The sequence below is a fragment of the Myodes glareolus genome, chromosome 3, assembly GCF_982192425.1.
Source record: "Myodes glareolus chromosome 3, mMyoGla1.1, whole genome shotgun sequence".
NCBI lineage: Eukaryota > Metazoa > Chordata > Mammalia > Rodentia > Cricetidae > Myodes > Myodes glareolus.
The window spans coordinates 36339161-36361991 of NC_142028.1; the positions used below are offsets into that span (position 1 = coordinate 36339161).

Here is a 22831-nt window from a genome sequence, read left to right on the forward strand (position 1 = left end):
TAAAGGTGTGCACCACCGCTGCCGGGCTCATTCGGTAGCAGATCTTTAAGCACAGAAGGTGGGTGATCTGTGCCTTGATTCTTCCCATGAGGAAATTCATTAAAAAAAAAAACTTTAACATTTGTGTATTTGTGTGTGTCTGTGTGTTTGGGTGAATATATGCCATGGTATCAGGGTGGTGTCATGGTGTGGAGGTCAGGGCAGCTCGAAGGGGTCAGCTCTCTCCTTCCACCATGTGGGTTCTGGGGGTTGAACTCAGGCTTGACAGTAAATATTTTTACCCATTGAGCAATACTGCTTCAATATTTTCAATTAATTTTTTTGAGAATTTCATACATGAATACATTTTTAAAAAGTAAGTTCTTTCTCCCTGTGTCATTCAAGCTCATCTGAGTGCATGGCTTTCGGGTGGTCACTAACCACCCTACCCCCACCCCAGACTTGGAATTAATTTTGCTGTGTGTATTATCTTTCCTTTCTAGCCAGGTTCTTCTTTTACTTAAAGCTAAATAAACCTGCATCCCTTCCCATCTTTTGCCTTTTTTTTTTTTTTTTGAGATGAATGTCACGGGCTTATAGAATTCTTGTTGACTGAGCATTTGATGTGGGTGTAATGTGTAACAATATTACATTAGCGTTCACGCTCTCGGAGAAATTGAATCAAGTCTGAACAATCAAGCCAGTGCATCCTTCTTGGGTTTAGATTTATTGCAACTGTCATTTTATCGAGTCTCACCTTGAACCCTTGTAAATGAAATGAATAAATCTTTACCTTTCTCATTGGATAAAGAACTATGCTCACTTCAGTCTTTCTCCCCCAGCCTGTGCAGATAGAGGGTTTTCTGCTTTCTCCTCCAGCCTGTGCAGATAGAGGGTTTTCTGCTTTCTTCCCTAGCCTGTGCCGAGGGTTTCTTCCTTACTTTGTTAATGTTGCTTAAATGTTTCTTGTTTCAGAGAACTTATCACACTAATTGGACTGTAATCCGTTTTTAAGAAATTAATTGAACACAAGATAAATTTCTTAATCATGTGTGTGTCTGTGGGTCTGTGCACTTGACTGTATGTAATGACCACAGAGACCAGAAGTAGGCATTAGATGCCCTGGAGCTGGAGTTAGAGGTCGCTGTGAGCTACAGGACATGGGTGTTGAAAACTGAATTTGGGTCCTCTGCAAGATCAGTATATGTGCTTTAAACTGCTGAGTCTTCTCTCTAGCCCTTGTAGTCCAGTTTTGGAGATAAAGTCTTGTAATGTAGCCCAGGCTGGCCTTCAGTGCTCCCTGCCTCCTAAGCCTGGCAGGTTGTACAATTACACTAGATTCTGTAGTTGATAACTTGTCTTTTTTGACAAAGGCACTTGTAGCCCAGACTGACTTCAGGGTCCTCATGCTACTGTCCTCAGCTCTCTGGCTGCACACCCTGCACCAGTTTGTAGAAATCCCACTGAGCAGGAAAGCTGGAACCTGGGGCGGAAGAGGAAAGGTTTGTAGTTTTGGAGAGAAGAGGCTGCTTATCTCTTGAATAAAACAATTTGAATTGGAAATTTTTACATATCTCCTTGGGAATTCTAGAGGATAAACTTCATTCTGAATCCATAGGTATGCCTTTGTCAAAGTCCTTTAGAATAACAAAAAAGGGATATTTATTAAAAACAAAACTACAGCCTCAAACAGTGCTGGAAAATTAGGAAGGGGTTCCTGGCAAAGGGGAGGCAGGTGAGTTCAGATGGACAAAACAAATTTAAAAAAAACTTTAACTTGAAGCAGAGCCTAAGGGTCTTAAAGCCTGAGTTTGCAGTGACCTGCAGCTGCCCAAAGGTAAGGCTCCCGAATAGCACTCACACGGGGGCCTGAGAGCCGCTGAATGAAATGGAAGCCCCTGTGTGGGTCCCCTCTGCTTGGGGTGAAGGTACAGGGAAGGGGTGTGAGCTCTCTACAGGAAGGGAGACTGCTGTGTTTCCTTTCTTTGTGCTGTGTGGCTCAGGAGTTAGGACCTTGTTGTGCATGCCAGATTAGCCCTCCAGTCTGTGCTGTGCCTAGCTCTTGTTTCTCTTGCTTATACCTAAAACAAACCCATCCTCTGACCATCTCTGTCCCCTAACTTCTTTCCTTTTGAGATAAGGAATTACTACGAGCCCTGCCTTGCCTAGAACTTTTTATGTAGATCAGGCTGTCCTTGAACTCTATAGACCCTTTCCTTAGAAACCGAAACACTGGTTCTTGGGACTGCACTGACTGGTGCAAAGATGACCATACTAAAATTATGTATTAAAACATTTTCTTTCCTTCCTAGTCTTTTTTTTTCCTTCAGAGCAAAAAATAGGATGTTCTGAAGCATTGAGATCTGAGTCATAGTTTTTCCAGGATGAATGAAAGCCATGAGCCCTATTCTTGAGCAATAAACTCAGGGCTGCGAATTCATTGTTCAGCTGTTCAGTTAGGTTGTAAAACTGTATGGTGCACACCTTTAATCCCAGCACTAGGGAGACGGAGGTAGGTGGATCTCTGAGTTTAAGCTCAGCGGCTCAGCATGGTCTCCATAGCTAGCTCCAGGCCAGCCAGGGCTACATAGTGAGACCTTGTCATACAAAACAAACAAAATAACTTAAAAAAAAAAAGACCCTAAAACAAAACAAAAAAAATGTGCGTGTGGTTTGACACTGATTCTGCCCCCCCCCCATCAGAATAATAAAGCATTGGTTTTAGCTGTATCTTTCCCCTGTATTTAAAAAAAAATAATGGATTTCTGACACCTGTAAGAATGGCTAAGATCAAAAACACTGATGACAGCTTATGCTGAAGAGGTTGTGGGGTAAAGGGAACACTCCTGCATTGCTGGTGGGAATGCAAGCTGGTACAGCCTCTTTGGATGTCAGTATGGTGATTTCTTAGAAAATTAGGAAACAACCTTCCTCAAGACCCAGTAATACCACTTTTGGGTATATATCCAAAGAATGCTCAGTCTTGCCACAAGGACATGTGCTCAACTATGTTCATAGCAGCTTTGTTTGTCATAGCCAGAACCTGGAAACAACCTAAATGCCACCCGACTGAAGAATGGATAAGAAAAATGTGGTACATTTACACAATGGAGTACTACACAGAAAAAAAAAAAATCTTGAATTTTGCAGGAGAATGGATGGAGCTAGAAGACATTATTTTGAGTGAGGTAACCCAGACACAGAAAGACAATTATCACATGTACTCACTCATAGGGGGTTTTTAAACACAAAGCAAAGAAAACCAGCCTACAAACCACAATCCCAGAGAACTTAGACAACAATGAGGACGCTGAGAGAGACTTACATAGATCTAATCTACATGAGAAGTAGGAAGTAGAAAAAGACAAGATCTCCTGAGTAAATTGGGAGCATGGGGACCTTGGGGGAGGGTTAAAGGGGAGGGGAGAGGCAGGAAGGGGAGCAGAGAAAAATGTAGAGCTCAATAAAAATCAGTTAAAAAAATTAATGGCTTTAACATAAAATGTTCACATTTTAAATTATTTACTTATTTCATGAATTTTGTTTAACATAGTGGCTTACTAATTATTCTCCTTTCATTAAATACATTGCTTACAGTTAGTGACTTTGTTCTGTTTACTTGTTTCATAATTTCAGAAACAAATCTCAAGTAAAAGAATATTATTAATTACTATTATTTGAATAGCACCTATGTTGGTTAGGGAAAAGAAAGAACTTCTGAGAATGGGAGGGGCTCTAAGGGAGGAGTACCCTGTTATTGTATGAGAGAAGATCCTCAAGTAGCCTAGGCTGGACTTGAAGTTACTATATAGCCAAGGATGACCTTGAATTTCCAACCACTCTGGGTGTAAGCACTCCCAGTGTTTTGTTTTTATAAGATTGATTTATTTTACACTTCTGGGTGTTTTGCCTGCCTGTTTGTCTGTGCACCACATGCGGTGCCTGCAGAGTCAGCAGAAGGCATCACATCTCCTGGAGCTAGAGCTTACAGGTGGTTGTGAGCTACTCTGTGGGTGCTGGGACTGAACCTGGGCCCTGTGCAAGATCAGCAAGTGCTCTTAGCCAGTGAGTCATCTCTCCAGCTTCTACACCTGGTTTAATGTAGCACTGGAATTCCAATCCAGCACGCCAGGCAAGCATTCTACCAATGGAGCTCCATGCTGACTGTTAGTACTTTGAAATGTTAATTTTGTTGTTAACATATGTACGTGTGCATCTGTGTGGGTATGTGCATGTGAACGCAGGTGGCTGTGGAGGCCAGGGCTCTGGATCCCCTGGAGATGGAGTCACAGGTGAGCCTCTGCCACGGGTGCTGGCAATTGAATGCTGGTCCTCTGATTCCTCCCTCCTGCTCCCCCAAGACTTTTACTGACTGCTATTTTTATACCTTTCTAAAAGGTTTGTACCGTTTACTGTGTCACAGATGTCATGTGTTTAAATTAATGGCCCCTGTGTTGGGTATTAGACTGGTTTTCTTTTTTGTTTGAGAATTTGTGGCTCAGAAGATAAAACATTAAACTTCAGTGCCTTGATCTTTTGTACTTCTTAGCGCAGATGAATGACCTGTGCGTGTCTTAAATGAGTTTTTTATTGTATAAATCTGTAGGAGTTTTGAGCCGTTCATATGTCTGTGGGTTTTAGAGCTACAGGAGAAGTGTAGCTGAGAGAGAGAGTGAAGAGGAACCCAAAGCAGTCCCAGAACTGGGGAGTCTGAAGCAGGAGGTTGGTTTGTTTGAGGTCAACCTGGCTACATAGTGAGTCCTGGGTGATCCTGGACAAGCTAGTGAGACTCTGTCCCAGAAGACATAGCAATAAAACAGAAAAGTATATATTCTTCTTTGTGTGTGTGTGTGTGTGTGTGTGTGTGTGTGTGTGTGAGAGAGAGAGAGAGAGAGAGAGAGAGAGAGAGAGAGAGAGAGAGAATTTCATACATGCATACAGTGCATTTTGATCAAGTTCCACCCTCCAATCCATTGGTTCTGTCTTCTTTGCTTGCTCTCTAATCTATCTCCTCCCGTCATCTTTTTTCCTTTTAATCATGTTGAGTCCACTCAGCCCTGCCGGTATGTGTACGGGAAAGTAGTTTTGTTTGTTTATTTGTTTGGAGACATGGTGTCTTTATCTAGCCCTGGCTGAACTGGAACTCACTTTGTAGACCACATTAGCCTAGAACTCAGAGAGATCCACCAGCCTCTGCCTCTCCAGTGTTAGGATTAAAGGTAGGCACCACCATGCCCAGTGGGAGTGAAATGCAAGGAAAATACAAAGAGAATCAGAACAGTTCCTGCTGAGTCCAACGTTAACCTATTAGTACAATTAGACTTTGAATAGGTGTTTCAGCTCCACCCAGAGTGGTTTATGTCATGGATTTGCTTTGATTGAAAATGATTAACCAAATGACGTTTATTGCCTCATCTTTTAAGAGATCTAAAAATAGTTCCGATTGGCTATTCTGGCAGAACAGGTGTCAGATGTTAGCCAGGCATTGTTTGTCTTAATTTCTGAGCTGGCTTGCCTTGTGAGCCAGGCTGGCCTTGAACAGGCACTTAGATCCCCTCCTTTCTTTCCTACTGTTGAGATTGCATGTGCACTCACTTGTTCCCGTGAGCTTCTGTAAAGGTTTATGGAGCAGATAACGTATATATTATACATTTATAGCTCCCTATGAACCATTTTACTTAGGAACTGAGCAAAGCTGAGGTGTAAGTCCATAACGTGGCATGTTACCCACCTTGCCCGAGATCCCGAATTCAGTCCCCACGCAGGGAAAGCTGAGTAAAGCCATGAGTTGACTTGTGAGTCCATGAGCCCCACAACACCAGGGATGCTCTGACCCCAGCAAGTGCAACTGAGAGGCAGTGGGCAATGTGGTCCACTGCATTGTGATGAAATCGGAAGACTTGAAGGGTATGCCAACTCAGGGGGGGGGGCTGTCATTTGATGTCATTGAGATATCAAGCCACAGGCTCTGCAGTTGCTCCCCCACGGAGTGATGCCCCACCCCTGGAGATGCCCTCTCCTCCCCCATTTCCTGTATTTTCCCATTATCTCTCTTTTCCTTACTACTTTTTCTTTTACCCTTCCTTTGTTAATTTGTGGTGTGGGTGGGGGATCAACAGATCTTTAAAATCAGGACTAAAGTGTTGCTTGTCTTTCATTTCTGGACTCTTCATAGTGGAAACCTTGAAACTGGTGGCTGTGTCCAGAGATGGCTGCACATGCGGGCCTTTAATAACAGTAACAGGAAAGAGAGAACACGGAGTTGGGAGGAAGATGGCTGGAGGAAGGACACGATGGATGGATATGACCAATACACATTGTATAAATTTAGGGAAAGTTTAAGCTGTAGAGACTGTTGCACAGTTAAGAGCTTGTGCTGGTGACCCAAGTTCAATTCTCAGCACCCATAGGGTGGTTTATAACTACCTGTAACTCCAGTTACAAGAGATTGGATGCCCTCTTCTGACCTCTGGGGGGCACCAAGCATGCACACAGTGCACATACAAACATGCAGGCAAACACACACACATAAAATAGCTAAATCTCATTTAAAAAATGTACAATTTAAAAAGACACATTTTCAAAGAATAAAAAGTATCATTTTTAAAGAAAATATGAACACAAAAATTTGTATCTGTGCTGAACATGCGTAGACTTCTTATTCACAAAGAATACAGCAAGAAATGGTTTCTGCAGGTTATATTGATTGTATTAGTGCTATTAACCATTTAGAGAACATCTTCCGTGCCCGGAAGACCCACAATTGTGTCTGGCAGACGTGAGTGCTTGTCGGGTAGGGGGTGGGGTGTTTCCGAGGTGCTAAGAATCTATTTCTTTTTGGGTTCTGTCGGACATCCACCCAGTTTTCCTCTCTGTCTCGTTGTTCCAATTGAGTCCCCTCTGTCTTGTTACTCTTGTTTCTTTGTTCTGACCCAAGCATATGTTTTCTTTTAATATCCTGCTGAGGCCATGACTACACTTGCAAGAGACTAACTGACAGCCATGTGACCCTGGAGATTAATCTTTCTAGGCCTCAATTAAGTAAAGAGCCACATGTCTACTGTGAGATAGTCTTCCCCATATGACAGGGAGCTGCGCCATGAAATCTCAACAGTATGCTCTCAAACAAGACCTGAGCAGTGGTGTACCAGTTGACATTCCGGAGTGGATGGGGGAAACATCACAAGCCCTCCCCCATGTCTAGATAAGGAGCTGTAGGCAATTAATGGCTTCTGAGAGAGGGAGCCTTCTTCAAGAACAACCCTCCCATCAATATTCATATATGAACTTATCAGAAAGAAACAAAAGGCCCAGTAACAGTGGTGAGAGCTGCTGTGGCCGAGTTGTGCTAAGATTTAAATGAGATGGCACCCTTGAATGGTGAACGGTGGCTTCTAGGATCAGAAAGGGCCTTGACTGACGTGGGTGCAAACTAGGCCGTGCTCCGGTCCCTCTTCACTCTCATCCCAAGGAGTCCTTCACCTTCCTCCTAAGTCCTTGCCCACTATTGGTCTTTGAGGTTTGCTTTCTCACTGTGACCTGAGGAAGAAGAGCAGGTGAAGGACAGAGGCCTTTGAGATGCCATGTTCCCATTGAGGGACAGCTTGACCGAGTGTGGCGTTGTTGGCAGCTTTCCTTTAGGATGTGGATGTGAGCTTGGTGTCTTTTGGCCTTGAGTAACTGAAGCCAATCAGCCTCCCTCCCTTCCTCCCTTCCTGCCCCCTCCCCAGACAGGGTTTTTACTCTGTAGCCCAGGTTGGTTGAGCCTCCCTCCTCGGCCTTCGGAGTGTGGCCTTACCAGTTAGTTCTTCTGAGGTTCTGTTTGTAATAGGCAACCACTTTTTCCTCTCGGAAAACTGTTGGGATCACCTCTTTGTCACTCTTGGTCTGAAATTTTGCAACATTGTTCTGTAGGCTTATGTGAAAACAATTAATTGATACATAGCAGCCGTATATATTTAGGGGGTACTGTGTAATATTTTGTCATGGGTAAAGACCAGGTCATAGTAACTGGCTTACCCATTGTTCAAACAGTTGTCTTCTTTTTCTATGTTAGGAATATCTAAAATCCTTTCTTTGAGCCTGAGGGGTTATAGCTTAGTGATAGATTGCTTGCCCAGCAAGTATGAGGCCCCAGGTTCCACTCTCCTCACCTGTTCTGTGAGTTGTTTTAAAGCCTGGTGGTGTTAACTGTAGATACAGTGTAGGCTATCAGAGGTTACTCTTCTATCCAGCTGTAGCCTTGGACCTCAACTGTTGCGAGTATTTTGGTTTTTCCTACCCTCCATTTGGTGGCTCAGACAACCCCTTCAGCCTGTACATTCTTTCCTGGGACACTGTGTATCACACTGTCATTACCTTTCCTGTGTCTGCCAACTCCTTTTCCTTCCTGGCAACAGGATGTTTTTGCTTTTGCGTCCCTGACGTGGCCCGCTTCTCATCTTTGCCCCTTCTTGCCATTTTGCTCTAGTGTCAGGTTTTCTTCTTCTTTTTTTTTTTCTCTTGCATAGGCCAGTCTCAAATGTCTGGCCTCAACTTTATTTTCTAAGGATTCCATGAATTATTTTTAAAAATCTAATGGTGCCATTTTCTTTCTTATAGTTATTTAAAGTATCATATTTGATTTTATGGATGGCATAAAATCTGAGGCAATTGATTTTTTTTTTTTTTTGGTTTATTTATTTTTCAGGTATGTGTGTTGCTGGATATCAGACCCGGGGCCTAATCTATGTTAAGCACATATTCTACTTCCCTCAGCCCCCCAAAAAGAGATCTCAATATTACTTAATTATAGACTTAATATGTGTTAGAAACACAACAGGTAAACAAAAGAGAATTAAAAGCCCCAGACATTGGGTTGCTTTCTTTAATAATTTTTTTTGTTTTGTTATTTTCGAGGCAGAATTTCTCTGTAGCCATGGCTGTCCTGGAACTCACTCTGTAGACCAGGCTGGCCTTGACCTCAGAGATCCCCCCTGCCTCTACCTCCTGAGTACTGGGATTTAAGGCATGCACCACTACAGCTGGCTTTTGTTTTTGTTTTGTTTTCTTTGATTTGAACTCTTCCACATTTGAACTTTGCTCAAATACCTAGTTATTTTCTCAGGGAAGGAATGATTGAGTTCAGAAATTCGGCATACAAAACTTGAATCTGAGTTCTGGTACAGGGAGATCACTGAGGGACATCTGGTGTGGAGCCCTCAGCTTCAGGATCCAGGCCTTTGGTCCTGGGCTGGTCAGGTTTCTCAGAGGTTCCCAGAATTCAGAAGGCCAGCTGCTGGCTTCTGAGAGCTGAGTGGGGAATGTGTCGACAGTGTGCCATTTTCACTGTGGTGTTGAAAGTAGCAGACAGCAGGGATGCTAAAGACCCAGCCTTGCTCATGAGTCTCTGCTATTCCTCTCTGTCATCTAAAACTGGCTTTATGGAGATTCTGAGACTTGTACACTGTTCCATTGGCCGGTTAAACTGCAGCTCAGCAGCGGTGGTCTTCTTGCTAGGTTGTGAGGCTCATGCTTCTTTTTATAGTATTTACTTTCTGATGTTATAGGGACTGGTTGTTTTTTTTTTTTTTTCAACTTTACAGAAACCTAGACATCTAGGAAATGAAAATTTTAATTGAGAAAATACCTCTAGAAGATTGGCCTTATGCAAGTCTGTGTGACATTTTCTTGATTCGTTATTGATGTGGGAGGGCCCAGCCTCCTGTGGGTGGTGCTAGCCCTGGGCAGGTGATCCTGAGGTGTGTAAGAAAGAGGCTGAGCAAATCTGTGTGCGGATCCTCCTTGGTCTCTGCTTCAGTTTCTGCTGCCAGGTTCCTGCTCTGATTTCCCTTCATCATAGACAGTGATCAGGACTTGTACGCTGAAATTAACTCAAACTTCCAAGTCGTTTTTGGTGATGGTCTTTATCACAGCAATGGAAGCCTAATTAGGACACACAGTGTGCAAGAGCTAAGCTCTGTAAGGGGTGGGAATTTATATTAGTAACTCCTATAGGCATGGGTTTTGTGTGTGTGTGTGTGTGTGCCTACACCTGTGCACATACACCTGTGCACAGAGAACAGAAGAGAACATTTCTTACCCTCCATTATCACACTCTGCTTATTTCTTTGAGGCAGGGTCTCTCATTGAACCCAGTCTCTCATTGACACATTGTCTTGGCTAGACTGGAAACCCAGCCAGGCCTAGCGATCATCAGCCAGGACTGCGATCATCCTATGCCTATATCATTCAGTGCTGGGCTATATGCGTGAACGGAAGCATGGAATGCATATTTACTTATTTGGTGTTGGGTACCAAACCCAGGGCCTTGAGTCCTAAGCACATATTCTACCACAGAGCTTTCCAGCCCTGTGTGTGTATGCACACACATATACATGCACACACATATGAGAGTGCATACATGTCCATACAGATGCTCATATAGCTCTGCACATGTGTGGAGGTCAGAGGTCAGATAATTAATTCTTGGGAGTTTCTTCTCCCCTTCTTCCCTTTGGGATCCTGAGATTGAGCTCAGATTGGAGGGAGTTGTTCAAGCGCCTCTACCCACTGATCCTTTGTTGATTTTCTTTGCTTTGCTTGAATTAATGGTACTTAGTAAAAATAAATAAGTAACTAGTAGCAGAGATTGCCTGAGAAACCTGTCCTGATAGACTATATGTGGATTTGCCGTTTTAAATCAAGTGGATGGAGACGGGCTCCGTCTACCTGGAGAGCCAGCAACAGCTACAGCGTGCAGAGCAGGACAGGAACCAAAATGAGAGGAAGGCTCACAGGCAGAGAGGTCGTTGGGTCGTTGGGGATCAAGAGTTTTGGCTAGAATTTTAGGTATATATCCTTCTCTGGGAAAAAAAATTAAAGGCATTTTGAAAAGCTGCTTCTGAGACGCACGTGACTGGGATCCTGGGCTTCGAGCCAGGGTCTAGCTTGGTGGAATTTACCCAGTTGAATTTAAAACAAAACAAACAAACAAAAAGCAAAACCAAAAGTAAAGTTTAGCTTATGAACCCTCAGTGTGAGCACCCTCAGACTGAGTACTGCCTCCCAGGGCTGTTTTCCACACCTCAGTGTTGTGATTTGGAGCTCTGGGTGTTGGCTCCTATGGCACAGAGTCCCAAGGGAACCTAAGATCCTCAAGTGAGTAGTGTGTGCTGGAAACCTGGGGAAGCTCGGGGCTTTACCATGGTAAGAATGTTTTTTAAATTTTCTCGGTTGACTATTTTTGCAAGTATTTTGGTGCTTTCTTCCAGCGGTCTGGCTCATTGATCTAAGGGCCTCTGCTTTGACAAGCTTCATTTGTGCTTGAGGCCAGACGGTAATCTTCCTCAGGTCAGGATGGACCCTGTTTACTGTTGTAGGGGGTTAGCCAGAGAGAAGGACTGCTCAGACATGGGGCTTAAGCCAATAGAAAATCTTTGTTAGCCAGCCTGCGACTACATTGGGTGTTCGGGATCCCAGTGTAGCATTGAGACTTTCTCAGGGTGAGAGCTTTTAAACACAAAAACCACGTTCTGGGTTGACATACTTAAGTTAAGAAGAACAGTTAGCCAGGGGCAGAACAGAAGCTAAAAAGCAAGGTTAGTAGATTTAGAGACTTTCCCAAAGACTTCTGTGGATTAGATCTTTGTTTTTTGTTTACAGCCTGAATGGTACTTTCATCATAGAGTCAGTTGTGCTAAGGTCTAGGGCCTACTAATGTCTGGGACCCTGTTAAACTTATTGTCTTTAATTCGCATTCCCACTTTTACACCCTCTTCTGCCAGCAGGTGGCTCCCACTGAGGATGTGGGAAAAGGGCAGAGGAAACCATGTCTAAAATAAGTGACTTTTACTACTGTTTAGTAAGGTATTCGTGATACTACTTGTATATAACACGGATCGGAGACGTGTCTAGGGTATGGATGGTCACACATTTCATGGTGCATCCTTGGTTAAGTCACGTAAGCAGTGTTCATATGCATATGTTCTGAAGGGGCCTCTGCAACCCAGGTGAGCTAGATCCTCCTTCCAAGCTGGAGACTTTGGAGGTAGTGTCGTGTTACACTGTGGGAAGCTGAATGTAACTTATCTATTTTACATGTAAAGAAATGGCCATGTACTTGTGGATGCTGTGGCTTCCACCCATTATAGTGGCTATTTGGAAGCTGCAGCAGGAGGATCACTGGAAATCAAGACTTTTCAGGCAGCCTGGGTAATATAACAAGTCTCCTTCACTTAACTATGGGAAGAGGGTAGGTTGGGAAGGATGGAGAGAGAAAGGATATGAGGTCTGTGGCAGGCAGGGGTGGAGTGGGGTGGGGTGAGGGGGTCTATCTGTGATAGGACCTTGCCTGGGAGGTGAAGAGCCCTGGGTCTGCAGAACCGAACAAACAACATGGAAGTTTACATGCTGCAGTATGGTTCTGTTTGACTTTGCACAGTCCCATCAAAATTGATACAGGTGGGAGAATATTCTAGAATCAGCATCCAAGAATAAAAACATGTACGTTGATACCATTTCCTGTGCATACCCACAGTACGCCCCTCTCAGCTTTAAGCTCTTGAAGTAGATTCGTATTTCCAGATATCACCTTTTTATGAATAACACATGTCCAAATAATTAGACATTTCCTAGAATCATAATTATACCTGCTAAGGATATTTTCTGCCACTTAAAGGATTGCTGGGCGGCGGTGGTGCACAACTTTAATCCTAGCACTTGTGAGGCAGAGGCAGGTGGATTTCTGTGTTCGAGGACAGGTAGGGTTTACAGAGAAACCCTGTCTTAAAAACAAAGAAAGGAAGGAAGAAAGAAAAAGAGAAGAATATCAGACTTGAGGAAGATGTTTTCCCAAAGGCAACATCTGTGAGCTGCAAGTTAGAAACCATCTGGTCACATGACTGCTTATCCCAAGCACTGGGTGCCAGAGTGAATGATGGCTGGTCCTGCCCTTGAGGTGTTTCACCCAGAAAGGAGGAGCCATAGGCGTGAGTCACAGTGTGACTGAGCAGGAGCCCAGAGTGAGGGAGGTTTTGGCTTGCTTGGTACTGAGCAGACAGCAGAGGTTTAGAAAGTGGCTTCCTGGAAGATGAGTTGGAAAGATTTTCTTTTTTTCAAGGAGAGAAACTGTTGAAGGAGAGAGGGCCTGCTTTGTTCCGGCTGCCTGGCTAGCTTACACCCGAAATAACCACATAGAAATTATATTAATTAAATCACTACCTGGCCCATTATCTCTAGCCTCTTATTGGCTAACTCTCACATCTTGATTTAACCCATTTCTAAGAATCTGTATATCACCATGGGGTCATGGTTTACCTGGAAAGATTCAGCATGTCTGACCTGGTGTCTTTATGGCATCTCTCTGACTCTGCTTTTTTCCTCCCAGAATTTGAATCTGTCTTCTCTGCCTACCTAAGTTCTGCCCTATCAGGCCAAGCAGTTTCTTTATTAATTAACCAATGAAAGCAACACACAAACAGAAGGACCTCCTACACCAAGAAACAGCCTTGACATGATGAGACATGTACAGATAGGCAGGCGTTGTATACCATACCACACCACAATGGCTCAGTCCAGTAGCAGTCCTGAAAGGTTATTAATGAAGCAGAAAGATCCTTGTCACCTAGTGATGTAGGGGTCACTGATGAGCTAATTTTTCACTCCCGTGCTTGTGGTGATGCTGGTTTAAAAAAGACTGACCATGCTGACAGTGTGTGCAATCACACATGAACTGTTGGTGTGTGTGTGTCACACATGGACTGTTGGTTACATGTGATTATACATGAACTGTTGGTGTGTGTGATCACACATGGACTGACAGACAGCAAAGGATATTTGATGATGGTGATGAAGGACTGTTATTGGATTATGTCTTTATTGTACTTTTTATGGTTAGAATTTGCTCTTACCTACTGGGGGCTGATGGGGAACTTTGAGGGCTTGAGTATCATCCCTGGGATACTCACATGGTGGAAGAAAGAACTGACTCCTACAAGTTGATCTCTGATCTTCACACATGCACACTGAGTTCAAGCCCAGGAATTTAAGACTTGTATAGAAAACATGCACGCATGCACAAGTGCACGTATGCACTTCCCTCCACAAGCCCAGGAATTTAAGACCAGTATAGAAAACACACACACATGCACACACCTCTCTCAAAAAATTTTTTTTGGGTGGGGAGCTTACTGTATATCTCTGGATGGATGTATCTTTGGATTCACTGTGTAGGTCAGACTGGCCTTGAACTCACAGATATTCTCCTGTTTTTGCATTCTTAGTGATTTGAAAATTACACTGGGCTAGTTTGATTCCTTTCCTTTCTTTTCCTTTTTCCCCTTTTTTCCCTTTCCTTTCCTTTCCTTTCCTTTCCTTTCCTTTCCTTTCCTTTCCTTTCCTTTCCTTTCCTTTCCTTTCCTTTCCTTTCCTTTCCTTCTTGCTTTCTCTCTTAATCTTGAAGAAATGTGTTGTTTAAAGATAGGAAATTGAGGCCAGACATTAACAGACACCTTTAATCCCAGTACTTGGGAGGTAGAAGCAGGTAGATCTCTCTGAGTTTGAGGCCAGTCTGCTGTACATAATGAGTTCCAGGACAGTCAGGGCTACATAGTGAGACCCTGTCTAACCCCCCTCCCCCAAAGTAAAACCCCCAAAGCCCAACCCTGGTGTGGGAAGTCCTTCTGTATATGTGTTGCTTTTATTGGTTAATAAAGAAGCTACTTTTGACCAATGGCTTAACACAATATATCCAGACTGGAATGAATATATGAATATATATATATATGTATGTATGTATATATATATATATATATATATATATATATATATATATATATAGAGAGAGAGAGAGAGAGAGAGAGAGAGAGAGAGAGAGGAGGCGGAGTCACAGAGATGCCATGCAGTCCTGCCAGAGACAGATGCGAATGGAACCTTGCCGGTAAACTACAGCCATGTGGTGATACACAGATTAATAGAAATGGGTTAAATTAATATGTAAGAGCTAGCCATTAAGAAGCTAGAGCTAGTAGACCAAACAGTGATTTAATTAATATAGTTAACGAGTGATTATTTCTGGTCTAGGCAGCCAGGAACAAACAAGTAACCTCCTACAAACAACCCTCTCCAAAACCAAGAACAATAATAGCAAACAATAAAATAAACAAAAACCAAAAGATAGGAAATCGATACCATGAGAACACGGGTCAGAAAAGTCCTGTTTGCAGAGAACCCTTGTTCTGGAATCAAATGCTGGGCTAAATGATGGTGAGCTTTAGAGTTCATTTTCCTTATCTGGCTTCCATGCGGAGTCTCCTTCTGTTTCTCACATTTGTCCATGGTATTTCCTATTCTGTTTCATTTGTTTCTGTGGCGCTGGGGTTGAAACCCAGGGCAACACGCTGCCAGGCAGGGCTCTACCACTGAGCCACAGCCTAGTCTGGGCGTATTCATTGTGTGCTGCATCTGCATGCTGGCAATGCACAGAAGTTATATAAAGGCAATCAAAATGACCCTGCCTGCTTGTGCAGCCTCATGGGGAAGATAAAACAAACAGATAAGAGGTAGGGAGGATTTTGTCGCAGCACACGCTGTCACTTTCTACCTTTAAGCAGATTGAGATGACGCACTTGAAGATAAGCATGTGAGAGTGTTATGCAAGTCAGAGAGATAGGATCAGGAAGCTTGCCTGCCCTTTGTTGTTGCAGAAAGGGGTACTGGCTGTGACTTCTAGCCCCCAGCCAGGTACCTCTGGCTGTAGAAGGTGAATGACTCAATGTAGGTCTGAATGGGTTGGAGATGCAGGATGGTAAGTACATGTATCCAGGATGCCATTTCAGTATTCAGCGGTGGTCCAGAGAAAGTCTGTCTAGGGATGCACCTGTCTGCAGGAATTGTTGCTGTTGGGAATATTCCTAACCCTTTTTGTAATTTCTGAAGGTGACCTATAGTACAGCAGAAGTTTATAGACTTTTCTACCCTCTTTTCAGCGTGAATAGCAGTGATGCACTAAGTGTGCATTTAGAAGTTTTGTTAACCCGTGGCGCTGGAGAGATGGCTGCTCGGTAGTTAAGAGCCTGTACTGCTCTTGCAGAGGACCTGGGTTCAGTTCCCAGCACCCATGTGGATGTTCACAATTGCCTTTAACTCCAGTTTCAGAGGATCGACACCCTCTTCTGGCCTCCCTGAGCACTATATACATGTGGTGCACATACATACGTTTAGGCAAACACTCATACGTGTAAAATATAAATTAGTTGAACTTTTTTCATTGCTGTTGTTAGCAGGTCCAGTCGCACATACGGCCAACTGGCAAATCTGCTGGGTTTGCCTTCGCACATTTCCCAGACCTGGCCACTTTTCCTGCCCCTATGACTGGCACTCTGGATGATTGCAGCAGCTTCCCAACATCCCCGTGACTTCTGACTCTGGGCCCTTTCACTCAGGCCTCAATACAGATCCTTTAGAGATGTCAGTCAGATTGTGTGGCCCCCGCTCAGAACACTTCCTGTAGCTGCCCGACCCGCACAGAGGTAAGGCCCGAAGGTCTTAGGTGGCCTCTGAGCCAAGCTGGCTTCTCTGTTGTTCAGATGAGCATCTTCCCCAGGACCTCGGGCACCTTTGCAATTACTCTTTCATAGCCCAGAAAGTTCTGCCCTCACAAATCCTGTGGCTTTATGAGCAGATGTTTTCATGTGTTCCCTTCAGATGTACCTTCTTAGAGTGGCCTTCCTTATCTCCCACTCTGTCCCTACCACTGGCTTAATCATGATTTTCCACTTTATTTTATTTATCCTTTGCATCCTACATAAACTAGGATGTGTTACAGCCTCGGGATTAGAGATTCTTGCTTCTGATCCTGTCGAGTCTATGTTGTCTAGAACAGATCCTGGGATATAGTGAGTGGTCAGGAACTTGTGTGTAGAAGAGGGAGACTCTGTGTCTTCCATCCTTCCTGCAAGGGCTTAGATTGGGGGACAGTAGGGCCAATTCTCCTTTTGGGTAAGACATTTGCCAGAAGAATCATTGAGACCATGTGCCGATAGACAGAAAGCAACATCCTGGAGGCTCTGAGGAGACTTCAGGTCCGTTGGACAGAGGTGATGATCCTTTCTTAGAGGCCCAGAGGAAGGGGGAAGTTTCACATAGTCAGGCTGTCTCGGATTCCTGAGTGGTGGGAGGCAATTCCTGGAAAAGGGTGCACTATCCTGAAGGTGGGGACACACATGTAGTTAATTTGTATCCATCATTTCTAGGGGATATAAGAACGGTACCTATCATCCTCCTGGAATCCAGGCACCATCCAATCAGCTATAGAGAGGCTGCTGCAGATGGGTGTAACCCAAGCAGCATCTAGTCTGGGATTCTGATACTTCTGACAGTTAATGATGATTGACAGCCATGTGCACAGGAATGGAACCTGGTTAGCTACTTAGTGTCTTCTTCCTCTAGCTGCTCAACTGGTGTATTGTCCACTCAGCACTTTCTGGCCTCTGGGTGTGGGCTGGAGGCAGGGTGCCTGATGGCATGAGCCGTGGGGTGGGGCTGGAGCGTGGTGAGTCGAGTTGGAATCTGAATGCGGGCTTTTAGAGCAGATAAGGATGTGGGGATTTCTTTAACTTTTGGCGAGCAATTTGGTTTTGTAAGAAATGTCATTTATGAACAAAAGGTAACCAAGAGGCACTTAAAGAAGATCTCTGGTTGTTCTTGCAGAGAACACCTGGAAAGATGGAGGACAGAGAGACTACTGAGCTGTAAGGAAGAAGTGGAGAAGCTTGTTTTTAACGATATAACCGTTTCATTGGAGTTCAGATCTGTTTCTCTTTATGAGAGCTCTTATGTGCTTTTAGTGGGGAACGTGCATGTCACTGCAATGGCAGAGTCAGAGGACAGTTTTCAAGAGTCCTTTCTCTGCGTCCACCTTATTGAGTTAGGATCTCTGGCTTCTGCTCTCTAGCTGTGTGTTCCAGACTCATGAGCTTTCGACCAGTTCTCCTGTCTCCGACTCCCCATCTTTCCACAAGAGTGCTGGGGTTGCAGAAGCATGTTCTTGCATGCCACTTTTTACAGGACTCTGTGGAATTACACTCTGTCCTCTGGCTTGCACTCCAGGTGCGTTTTTACCCATAGAGCCATTTTCCCAGCTCCACAGCCAAACCTTTAAATGTGTGCACTTACTCATGTGCTGTGGTTCGTCCTGTTCAGATGTTGAGTACTTCCTAGTACACAGAATGCCATAGCCTGGTGTGGTGACGCACACCTGTAATCCCAGCACTTGGGAGGAAGATCAGGAAGGAGTTCAGGACCAGCCTGTGCTATGGAGACTATCAGGACAAAATATAAGACTGAAAACCACAAATCAACACAAGGAACACTGTCGTGAATTTTCACATAATATTTCTGTGGTTGGTTGGTTTCTCTTGCTTTTGATGCCTCTTGGAGCCAGGGTCTCATGTAACCCAACTTGACCTCAAAATTACTCTGAAGCCATGGATGCCCTTGAACTCTTGGTCCTCCTACCTCCTCCACTTCCCCTGTGCTGCACAAGGTGGGCTTTCTCCCTTCCTTGCCTTCCAGTGTGTGTTTGTAGCCGTGTGTCCTGCACTCAGATACAAGCCCTTCTAGAACTCAAGTTTTGGATTCTTTCTGTCCAGACCCCATTAGCTTCTAGGCCAGAGAAGTGGAAGTTTTTCCTCTTTGCAGTGCTGAGCAGAAATCTCTCTGCTGAGCTAGAGTTCCCACCTGTATGGATGCGTTGTCTTTGTCCTGGGTTCTAATTCTGTGATGTCTTGCTTGCCATGCATGGGGCCGCTGAAATCAGCATATAGTACTCGAGAACATGATATTTCCTGTGCATTGGGGTTAGCACATTACGGATTGACATGTGCACCTTGATCCTGTACAGGGTGAATTTGTGACCAAGGCATGTGGCATGGTCGGGTGTGCCTGCTATGATCTTGCTGGGGGAACTCGTCTTCCTTCTTCTATCTCGTAGAATAAAGGCGAGGTGTTTGCCTGAAAACTTTTGCTTTTTAAAATATTTTCATGTATATAACAGGCTGTTGCACATTTCATAAATGTTGATTTACGAGGGGGAATCTGAGGGCATGAGCTCTCTCTTTGATGAAGAGTCCTGGGCTACATGCCAGGCCAATAAAGTGAAAGATCCAGAATGAATTCCTGTGTTCTCATTCTCGGCCTTCCTGGTGTATTAAACTGGCAGCTAGTTTTTGTTTTTATTTTTGTTTTAATTAGTCATGATACTGAAAGCAAGCGTGTAGCCATGATCCGCCGAGGGTTCTGGAAGGGTGCTCCTGGCCCAGTGATTGGAGGGAAGTGACTGCTGTGTGTGTCAGCTTCCCCTGGGGTGGCCTTTCCTCGGTGTTTCCAAAGCCAAGCCAGAAACTATGACCCAAGGCTTTGATGGCAGCTGTTCTAAATTTGGTGGCTTGGTTACTACTTTGGGGAGGGGATGCCCCTGAGCCTGCCCACACAGGCTGATTTTCTCTCCTCTCTTACAATGGGCTTTACTGAGAGAACGGAAGAGTGAGTAGGGGGAGCATTTGCTTGGCTGCAGTGTGAATTGGAGGCACTGGACCTGGAGTCCTCGTTTTCGTGGGCAGTAGGCACTGTGGGGTGGTTTATATAGGTGCCTTGCAGCTGGAAATCTGAGTTCAGACAGAGTGGATGGTAGAGCCATTCACAAGTTATAGGATCTTCCCTGAACCTTGAGTGAGTGAATTCTGTTATGGTCCCTAGTCCCCTAGGCTGGCCTCTTCAGACCTGCATACAACCAGCCACTGATCTCAGGTAACCGTGACTCACTCACCGTGGTCCCCAGAGGAACACAGAAATGGGGTTAACTGTAAATTCTTGTTGCAGAGCTAACTTACCAGGAGAATGAGAAGCAGCCTTCTGTGTCTGGTGTGGTCAATAATCCCTTGCCCAGTGTCTGTTTTTTTCTCTGTCTTTCTTGTCTTGTAGAAGGCAGAACACTGACTTAACGTGCCCCTGTAGTGAGAAAACAATGTAGCCCAGCAGAAGGCGGCAGTCACCAATGCTATATGAACCAGCGTTTGTGTGGGAGTGGATAGGAGTTAGGGGCTCATGGGAAAGAGGAGCCCCCAGAACTCTGGGGGTTTAGGTGTAGCTAGGGTGGTGGAAGGGAACCTGCTTTTCTATACTACAGTCCGCAGAGGAGGGGAGATTGGGCCAAGAAGGGAATGATTTGCCTTTTGTAGGAAGTGTAACTCTCCATTAATGCAGTCTACTTAAGTGTCAGATGTGTGGTCCATGTGAATTTTGAATATTTTGAGCTTTTCAGATCAATAATCTTAAAATTTTCTGAGCAATCCACCTGAGTGTTGAGGGGCCGGTGCCAGTGGAGTCTTAGAAATCCACCCAAGTGTTCAGAGAGCCGTTAAATGGGCAGTGGCAGTGACCTTTGTTCCCGCTCTTTTTTTATGGCTGGTTCTGTTTGCCGTTCTTTGCGGTTGGGGCCAGGACTGGCCTGTCACCCTAACAGACTTGGCATCTCTTACAGAACATGAAAAAACCATTGTGTGGGAAGAATGACAGCAAGAACTCTGGGTTTGAACTCTTTGGTTTGACCCTGGACATCGCTTCATGATGTGGGGGTGGGGTCCTGCCGTGCTCATTTTCACATCCGGAAGTCAAGAGCTGTGCAGTTACGTGATAGAGACCCAGCAGCCAAGTGGGTGTCAGAGCTGGGTTGTGAACTCAACCCTTCCTGACTTTTACCAGGAAGCCACTGTGCATTCACATAGAAAAGCAAGGTGTCCTGCTTTCTGCCTGCAATGTCCTTTTCACCTTTCTCTTGAGCTCACTGCAGGAATATAGTCTGTTTGTCCTCCTGGGCCCAGCCTTCTAATCTACACCCTCTTTGCTTGTTCTAGACTGAGTCTGCTTCCCTCACCAGGGCTGTGGCTCCTTGTGACTGGGGCTGTGGCAGCATGGGCTGCTGTTTCTTTTCAAAACCTGGCGAGAACCTCGGGTTTACGGAGTGTGGTTTAGTGGTGGGGTGCTCTCTCTAGACCCTGTCCTCCTCCATGTCTAGCACTGGTGGTGGCATGGGGGCACATGGGTGCATTTCCAAAACTGTCTCATATGTCACTGTGAAATGATTCTAGACTTGTGGCTGGCTACGAGGTCACTGGTAAGAGCTTGCTCCTCTGTGCGAGGGATATTGAGTTAACTTTTCAGACACCTGTGTGAGATCTGGTTTGAAGTCCTCCACTACTTCTTGAGAGTTTGACACTCTGTTCCCACCGCAGGCCTTGGAAACATAGAAACCCAGGAGCTGGCAGAGTGGATGCTCTGGCTGCTGCTCTGCCCTGTGCACAGGAGGACCTCATTGTCCCCCAGCATCCCTGTTGTGCTGATCACCATTGCTATGGTATTGAATGATTCTGGTACTTTGTATGGCATATGTACCTTATCTGTCTTATATGTATGTATGTCTTATCTCTATGTACCTGCTGTCTCCCTTGTGAGGTCTGTTTTATTCTCCCCTTCTTTACACATTATAAATGGACCTAAGGGAAGACTTTTTAAATGCAGAAATAAGCCATGGGATCATGGTGTCTGCTTTGGCCATCTCTGCTCCCTAACTGCTCAGAGCATCAGGAGCTGTGCGATGCAGAAGGCAGCTGCCCCTTTCCAGTGTCCCGGACTCAATCAGAAACACGCAGTACCTCTGGGGCCTGAGTGCCTTGCCTGCTTTCCTCTGTGCCCAGCTAAATCTACAGGTCCTTTCCCCAGTTTTTTTCTCTCAGTAAATATTTGTTGACACCTAGTGGTGCCAGATGTTAGGTGTTGGGGAAGGCAGTGCTGTGAAGAGACAATGGCTTCCACTTAATGCAGCCAGAGAAGACTGGAAATTCTCCACCAACGGCTAGAGTCAACAGCCTCTGGGAGGGACCTCCCTCTGAGGATGGGTCAACCGGAAAGCCTGCTGAGTCCAGTTCCCAGCTTTCTGATGAAGAAGCCAACCAAAGAAGACAGGTTGATGGTGCGTGCCTGTGCACCTTCCCTGGAAAGGAAAGGAATACTGAAGGCTTAAGTGTGACTGGGGAGGATGTGGCCTTGAGTCTTAGGTTGGCTCACAGTGTCCCCTAGCTGTACTGAGGAGTACCGCACCAGTAAGGCTGGGCCTGCAGCCAGGGGCTCCCACTAGGAGAAGCAGTTTTTAACTGTCTGTGGTGCACACTTGTAAGTCCAAACTTCATCTTTCTGCTTCCCTCACCAGAGAAGCCCTGGTGCCCTGAGGGAAGTAGGGACTAGACTGTGCATGACTTGAAAAACTCCTGGCTGCTTCCAGTGCATGGGAAAACCACCTCCCCTTGCTTTAGTTTCAGTGTAGCCCAGTCTAGGCTAAAGCCTATGCTCTTTCTACTGCAGGCTCTTATGTGCTGGAATGACAGTTTGGGTTACAACACCCTGCTCAAAAAGCTGTGACTTCCATTACCCTTATTTATTTTGTGAACATGTGCATGGTGCAAAGGTTAGAGCACAGTTTGCTGGGGTTGGTCCTGTCCTTCCACCATTTGGGGTTCTGTGGATCAAACTCAGGTTGTTAGGCTTGTCACTGAGGTGCCTCCCTGGCCCCACACCGCCCCGTCTTGTGGATGGAATTCTGGTGTTCTGGTTAATCTCCACATAAACACAGCGTCAGTAGAAACATTGGAGGGATGTCTCTAGGGTGGCAATGGCAAATCTACCTTGAAAAACCTGGGCTGTTTGCTTTGCGAAGACTTAAACCCTACTGGCCATTATTTGGCTTAATGATATTTCCAGCAGACGGTGTTAGTTCTCCTTTACAGTACTGGGTACAGTTGACAGGATTAAAAGATGATAA

At 44.9% G+C, this 22831-nt stretch overlaps 1 protein-coding gene across 3 annotated transcripts in view; it reads left to right on the plus strand.

Moving 5' to 3' along the window:
* The window catches only part of Vgll4 (vestigial like family member 4), a 109634-nt gene that overhangs the window by 19962 nt on the left and 66841 nt on the right, over positions 1–22831 (plus strand). Inside the window, exon 1 of one of the 3 annotated variants that reach the window (XM_087904418.1) lies at positions 11027–11166. The exons of the other annotated variants lie outside the window; for them this stretch is intronic. The gene's annotated coding sequence lies outside the window, so the exon portion shown is untranslated. Of the gene's footprint in view, positions 1–11026; positions 11167–22831 lie in introns of those variants that run through there. 3 annotated transcript variants of the gene reach the window in all.